Below are 6778 nucleotides of genomic sequence, written 5' to 3' on the forward strand. Positions count from 1 at the left end.
ACTTGCGGTTTACACGCATATACGGACGTGTCAAGTTTTTGGCACCGCTGCCGGGGAAGTAGGCCTTGAGAGATATTTTGCACTTTGTTTTCTTTGCTATTCATTCATTCTATTTCATATCTTCTTTTCTATTATCGTTCTGATTTTGTTTTCTTTCCTTTCATGTAGCTCAAGGTTATGACCCGAGGGAACCCTTCGATATTGATTGAAGGAGATCATGAGCTCGAACGCACACTTAGAAGAAAAAGAAAAGAACATGTGCAAGAACAGTCTTATCTAGCTGATTTGGAAGTAGAATAGTTTGAAAACATGGCATAACAGAATGAGCAATAGCGGATATTTTTCGATTATGGCAGACCTTCAGTGTTGGGGACACAATCGAGCATTGTGCGTCCCCTAATTACAGCTCATAACTTCGAGCTGAAGCACTCATTCATCCACACGTTGCTGTAATCCACACAGTTCAATGGTTTAGCCAATGAGGATCCAAACAGTTATATAAAGAACTTTCTTGAGGTGTGTAATATGCTGAAGATAAACGGGGTGATAGATAATGCCATCAAGTTAAGAGCCTTCCCATTTTCCTTAAAGGGGAGAGCGAAGCAATGGCTACACTCATTACCTAAAGCCTCAATTATCACATGGGAGGAGATGGTAGAAGCTTTTCTTGCCCGATATTTCCCTCCGAAAAATCTGCAAAGCTTAGGAATGGGATCTCATCCTTTGTACAGTTGGAATTGGAGTCTCTGTTTGAGACGTGGGAAAGGTTCAAGGAGCTCCTGAGAAACTGCCCGCAACATGTATTTCCGGAGTGGAAGATTGTTCAGACTTTTTACAACGGTTTAAATCCGAGTACAAGGCAACTTTTGGATGCGGCAACAGGAGGTCCCTTAGAGTGCAAGTCCCCCGGTGAGGCCCGTCAACTAATTGAAGAAATGGGGTTAAACAGCTACCAAAGTAATGCTAGGGAGAAGAAAAAGGTTGTTGGCCTCCATTAGATAGATGCAGTAACCTTATTGGCGGCTCAAGTAGAATCATTGAGTAAGAAGTTAGATCTCCTAACTTCGAATAGAGTAGCGGTCGTGATTACTTGCACCAGGTGTGGTGGAGGACATGCTCCATCTGATTGCCTGATATCTATTGGTGATGCATCTTCGGTTGAGAACGTCGATTTAGTAGGTAATGCTATGAGGAATTAAGGAAACCCATACAGCAATACCTATAATCCAGGTTGGAAGAGTCATCCCAATTTCTCGTGGAGCAACCAAGGTCCACAAAAGGCCATAGGGCCACTGGGTTTCCAACAACAACAACAAGCCCCAAAGATGGAAAATAGAGTTTCAGGTTTGGTGACCTGAATGAATGATTTGGAGAATGCCTTAACTAGGTTTGTGCAATCATCTGATACAAGGTTCCAAACAGTTGAGGCTACACTTCGCAACCACACAGCCTCTTTGCATAATCTTGAAAATCAAGTAGAGCAGATTGCGAAGTCCTTATCGGAAAGGCCACAAGGAAGCTTGCCGAGTAATACCGAGACCAACCCTAGAGAGCATGTGAAGTGATAAGTGCTTGAGTAGACATATTTTTATATATGTTTTACATGCATTGAGCATCATTTTTACTGTGGTTTATGTCTCATATTGTGTATTTGGTGTTCTTTTATGCATATAGGTTGTGAATGCCTTGAAGAGTAAAAAAGAAGCAAAGATAGGCTATAAAGACATAATGTTGGGAGTTCTTGTTCAATTCAAGGACCAAGACACGAGAGGAGTTTATAAACGTGGAGATGTGTGCCAACTTCCAAGAAGATTTAAGTCAATTCACTAGTTGGAAGGGCACAAAGGCAGCCACATCTTCATGTTTCTTCTCTTTGTGAAGATTGCAAGACCTCTCAAAGATACATCGATGAAGAAAAGTTTTATAGCCTACCACATGGACGTGTGCCCGGACATGTGGCCTTAAGAGAAGAGTGTTCGGATCGCGTTTTGTGGAAAGTATTGTAGCAATTTCACTGTAGCAGTAATGTAGCAGAATTACTGTTCACGCGGCCGCGTGGAAATTCCGCGCGCCCGCGTGGAAATTCTTGCAGCCCACGCGGGCGCGTGGAAAATCCACACGGGCGCGTGAGGGCACGTGACAGACACGATCTAAGGCCTATAAATAGCCGTTTTGCCCTATTCTTTCTCATCTTTTGTGCGGTTCTTGAGGGGTGAGACGGCTAGGGTTTGGAGAGGAGGTCTTTGCGGCTTTGGAGGCGCTTCGTCACCAACTTTGATCGATTCCTCCTCCGTCATAGCATCAAGGAAGCCACCGGTGAACCTAGCTTCGGAGTGGGTCCTTCAAGACATCGAAGCTCTCCATCACGGCCATCGGTTCATATATAAGGGGTTTATTTCTATGGTTTTAATGTACTTTCATTCATTGATGGTGTGTTTTTGTATGTTGCTCCATGCGAGGCTAAAACCCTAGAGGGTATTTGGGCTTGTGAACCCTAGGATTCTCATCTTTTTGTGGATTTGCTTTGTGTTTCTATTTAATCCGAGTTTGATTAAGTTTCATTCTTGATTGTTTAATGCTTGCTTGCCTTATTGATCTTATGGTTATTTGGTTTGCATGATTTGTTACCTTGGTGGGAGAGAGATCTCTATTAGGGTTAGAACCTCAAGATTGAAGAGGGTTGAGAGGGTGAGTCATGAGATAGTGAAGTGTCCCCTTTCCCCTCCGATTGGTGTATTCTATCTCCATTCCCTAAGCTCTATGCAACAATATTTGGTGGGAGGCGTGAGATTGCTCGATTTCTCCGCCGGGACCTTGTAGGGGGTTAGGATCCTTCGCCGGGAATTAGGGTTGGATCAATCTTTAGGAATTGGATACACAGTTTGGAATCCCTAGAGTGCTTTGCGGTCATATGTGGTGTGAGGTGTTGAGATTGAGCGATTTCTCCACCGGGACCTCGTAGGGGACTAGTATCGGTGATCTAGAGATAGACCCGATTATGTTTGGATTTCCACGACTTAACTTACTCATCATAGAAACACTTTGCTTATCCGGTACCTAATACCTGAATCCTAGGGGGAGCATTGCCCGAATACCCCACTTTTACTGATTGAGATTCTCCTTCCATTTTACCCTTGCATATTCGTCTCCGGTGTTCATCTCTTCGCACATTAGATCACCACACTATCCCATTATCATTAGGCTAGATAGCAGAGAAGAAGTTAGTACTAGTAGCCCTGTTCCCTGTGGATTCGACTACCCGACTCACCGGGTATTTATTACTTCGACACCCGTGCACTTGCGGTACACACACGCATATTCGGACGTGTCATGAAGGCAATCACTTTGAGAAGTGGTCGTGAGGTTGAGGGTAAGCTTCTGAATGAGAAGCCCAATGAACACACACCCGAGGTTATAGAGGTTGAGAAAGGAGCTAGCAAAGAGAAGGAGGTGGCACTCTCACCTTTGAAGCCAAGAATCCCTTATCCCTCTAGATTGAAGAATGACTAAGGGGATGGATAGTACAAGAACTTCCTGAGTTTGTTCAAACAACTCCACATCAATATTCCTTTTGTGGAGGCATTGGCCCAAATCCCTAAGTATGCAAAATTCTTGAAATACTTGTTGACCAACAAGGGGAAGTTAGAAGAGAGTGCTTTAGTGATTTTAGATGCATCTTGCTCGGTGGTTTTGCAAAAGAACATGCCGAACAAGAAGAAAGACCCTGGAAACTTCATCATTCCGTGTAATATTGGCAATCTACGTGAAGAAATGGCATTGGCGGACTCAGGGGCTAGTATCAATGTCATGGGATATACCTTTTTAAAAAGTTAGGCTTGGGCGAGCCTAGACCCACTCGGATGACTTTGTAATTGGTGGACCGAATGGTGAGACATTCGAGGGGTATCATCGAAGATGTGCTTATCAAGGTGGACAAGTATATATTTCTTGTAAACTTTGTGGTGCTTGACATCGATGAGGATGCGGATGTGCCCTTGATACTTGGGAGGCCGTTCTTAAGGACTTCCAAGGCATTGATTAACATGGACGGCGGAGAGCTAACTTTGAGAGTTGGAGATGACAAGCTCACATACCGTCTTACTAAAGCCATGCAGAATTCTCTTGATTTCGATAATACTTTGTATTTTCTAGACACTACTGATGAGATTGTTGATGAATACTTGCAGGAAATGTTCAATCCAGACCCGTATGAGGGTCTATTTGACCAAGATAAGGATAATGAAGAACTAATGATGCTTTGTTCGATAGAAGAACGACCATCTACCCCGGGGATCATGAAGAAGGTGCTCCGGAAAATGAAGAGGGCTAGGAGATGCCACCGAAAACACTCCAAGGCTGTTGGAGATGTGCGTGAACTAAAGAAGTTGGATGAACCATTGTTAGGTGGTCCTAAGCCCGATAATTCATCCTCTACCCTGAAGACATTTTGCTCATCATGTTTCCAAGTCATGGGTAAGAGCACAGTCATCATCTATGAGACCCCGTGAGGTAAGACAAGGTACATCAAGCTAAGTGACGTTAAATAAGCGCTTCTTGGGAGGCAACCCAAGTGTTTACTGTTTTCTTAAATAAATTGTTGAGTGTTGGTGTCTTGATTTGTAGATGATTTTGTGGTGATTTTCTCATGGACTTGTAATTTCAGCGTGTGTTTTCATGTGAATTTAACGAAGTTTTGGTCATTTCAGCTATATATCATGTTTCTCACTGGTATAGTTAGCATATTAGGGCAGGCTCTGAGTGTGTAAACATGTTCAGAAATTTTCTGTAGAGCCTGCAGAGTTTTCTAAGGCACCAGAGAAAACACACGGGCATGTGGAATTAACACACACCCATGGTTTTGTATTGCGAGCTCATCCAGAGAAGGCACAGGGGCGTGGACTCACCCCTGTGAACGACCTTATGATTCTCGCATGCCCGTGGGTAAATTCCTCACAGGCGTGTGATTTCTTGCAGAGTCTTGGCAAACTATCTCGAGAGCACACAGGGGCGTGGACTCACCCTTGTGGGTAAACTTGTGAAATACGCACGGGCATGGGTAATTTCCACACGCTTGTGCGGATCTCTATAGATGAGCTCTCTCCATCCAGAGAAGACACAGTGGCGTGCGGTTGCCCCTATGAGTTGGGCTTGTGAATGCCCATGCCCGTGCGGAATTTCCGCACGGGCGTGTGCAGAACACGTAGCAATTTTTCTCGGATGTCCAAAGCATCCACAGGGGCGTGCGGCTGCCCCTGTGGGTCAGGCGCAAGGGCGTGGGTATTTTTCGCACACCCGTACGAGAGCATTCAGAGGCAATGAGTGTTTTCCCAAGATCGCACAGGGGCATGCGTCTGCCCCTGTAAGGCTTTCCTGTGGAAACACATGGGCATGGGTAATTTCCGCACGCTCGTGCAGATGTACAGAACGCCAAGAGGCACGAGTCCTTTTAAAGGACCATCATTTCTTCTCATTCGCACACTCCCTCTTCAGCTGAGTGCGCCCTCACACTTCTTCCTGACTTTGCACTGCCATATTTGGAGTAATTTTTGTGTGGTTTTCTGGCCGCTACAAGGTTTTCCACTTCAACTCGTCTGTAAGCCCTATTTTTGTTCTCTTCGCAAATTCTTGATTTTAATCGATGAAACTGGTGAATAATGCTTCATTTCTATAATTAGAATGATTATGCATGTTTAAAACAAAGTTAAAAGCGATTTAACAGTGTATTTTTTTTATTTTTTAGGCGTGGCCGTGCCTTTTTCACGCCCCGTGGATCCACATGGGCGTGCGGATATTCCACATGACCGATTCCTAAAGATAGGTCCAACCCTAATTCCTGGCGAAGGATCCTTAACCCCCTATAAGGTCCCGGCAGAGAAATCTCTCAATCTTATACCTCACACCAAATATGGTTGGATAGAGTCTAGTGAATATGGAGATAGGAAACACTCAATTGGAAGGGAAAGGGGGCACTCAACTATCTCATGACTCACCCTCTCAACCCTATTTAACCTTGAAGTTCTAACTCTAATGGAGACCTCTCTCTCATTAAAGTAACAAATCATGCAAATCCAATCAACCACAAGGATTAATAAAACAAGCAAACAATGGGAATACAAGATTAAAACTCAAATCAACTCGGATTTAATAGAAACATAAAGTAAATCAATACAAAAACATAGATCCTAGGGTTCACTTGCCCAAATACCTACTAGGATTTATCCCTCCATGGAGCAAGTTACAAAACTATGATGAATACAATGAAAAGCAATGAAAAGCATGAAGAAAACCCCCCATAATTCGTGATGATGGCCTTGATGGGTCGCCCAATGTCTTGAAGAATCCTTCTCCGAAGCTAGGTCACCAAAGGCTCCCTCTATGCTATGACGGAGAGAAGATCGATCAAAGTTGGTGATGGACACCCCCCAATATCGCCAAAGACCTTCTCCAAAACCCTAGCCACCTTACCTTCAAAGTGCTCGCCAAAAGCCTCACAAAAAGTCCCCAAAGAATAGGGCAAACATCCTATTTAAAGCCCAAAACCGCGCCTGTCACGTGTCCTTGAATTGAGTAAGAACTCCTAACATTGTGTCTTTATAGCCTATCTTAGCTTCCTTTTTACTCTTCAAGGCATTCACAACCTATATGCATAAAAGAACACCAAATACACATTATAAGACATAAACCATGATAAAAATGATGCTCAATGCATGTAAAACATATATAAAAAATATGTCTACTCAAACACTTATCATCACCTCAACTTTCTTTCATGGCAAGA

General features: G+C 43.7%; 1 non-coding gene across 1 annotated transcript; it reads right to left on the bottom strand.

The window, feature by feature from the left end:
* Window positions 1-698: 698 nt before the first annotated feature.
* Window positions 699-805, bottom strand: LOC120259662. The gene has a single exon (XR_005536219.1). It is a non-coding gene; the product is annotated as a small nucleolar RNA R71 (small nucleolar RNA).
* Between the last annotated feature and the right edge of the window lie 5973 nt (window positions 806-6778).

This window comes from Dioscorea cayenensis, chromosome 4 (assembly GCF_009730915.1).
Source record: "Dioscorea cayenensis subsp. rotundata cultivar TDr96_F1 chromosome 4, TDr96_F1_v2_PseudoChromosome.rev07_lg8_w22 25.fasta, whole genome shotgun sequence".
In the NCBI taxonomy this organism is placed as follows: domain Eukaryota; kingdom Viridiplantae; phylum Streptophyta; class Magnoliopsida; order Dioscoreales; family Dioscoreaceae; genus Dioscorea; species Dioscorea cayenensis.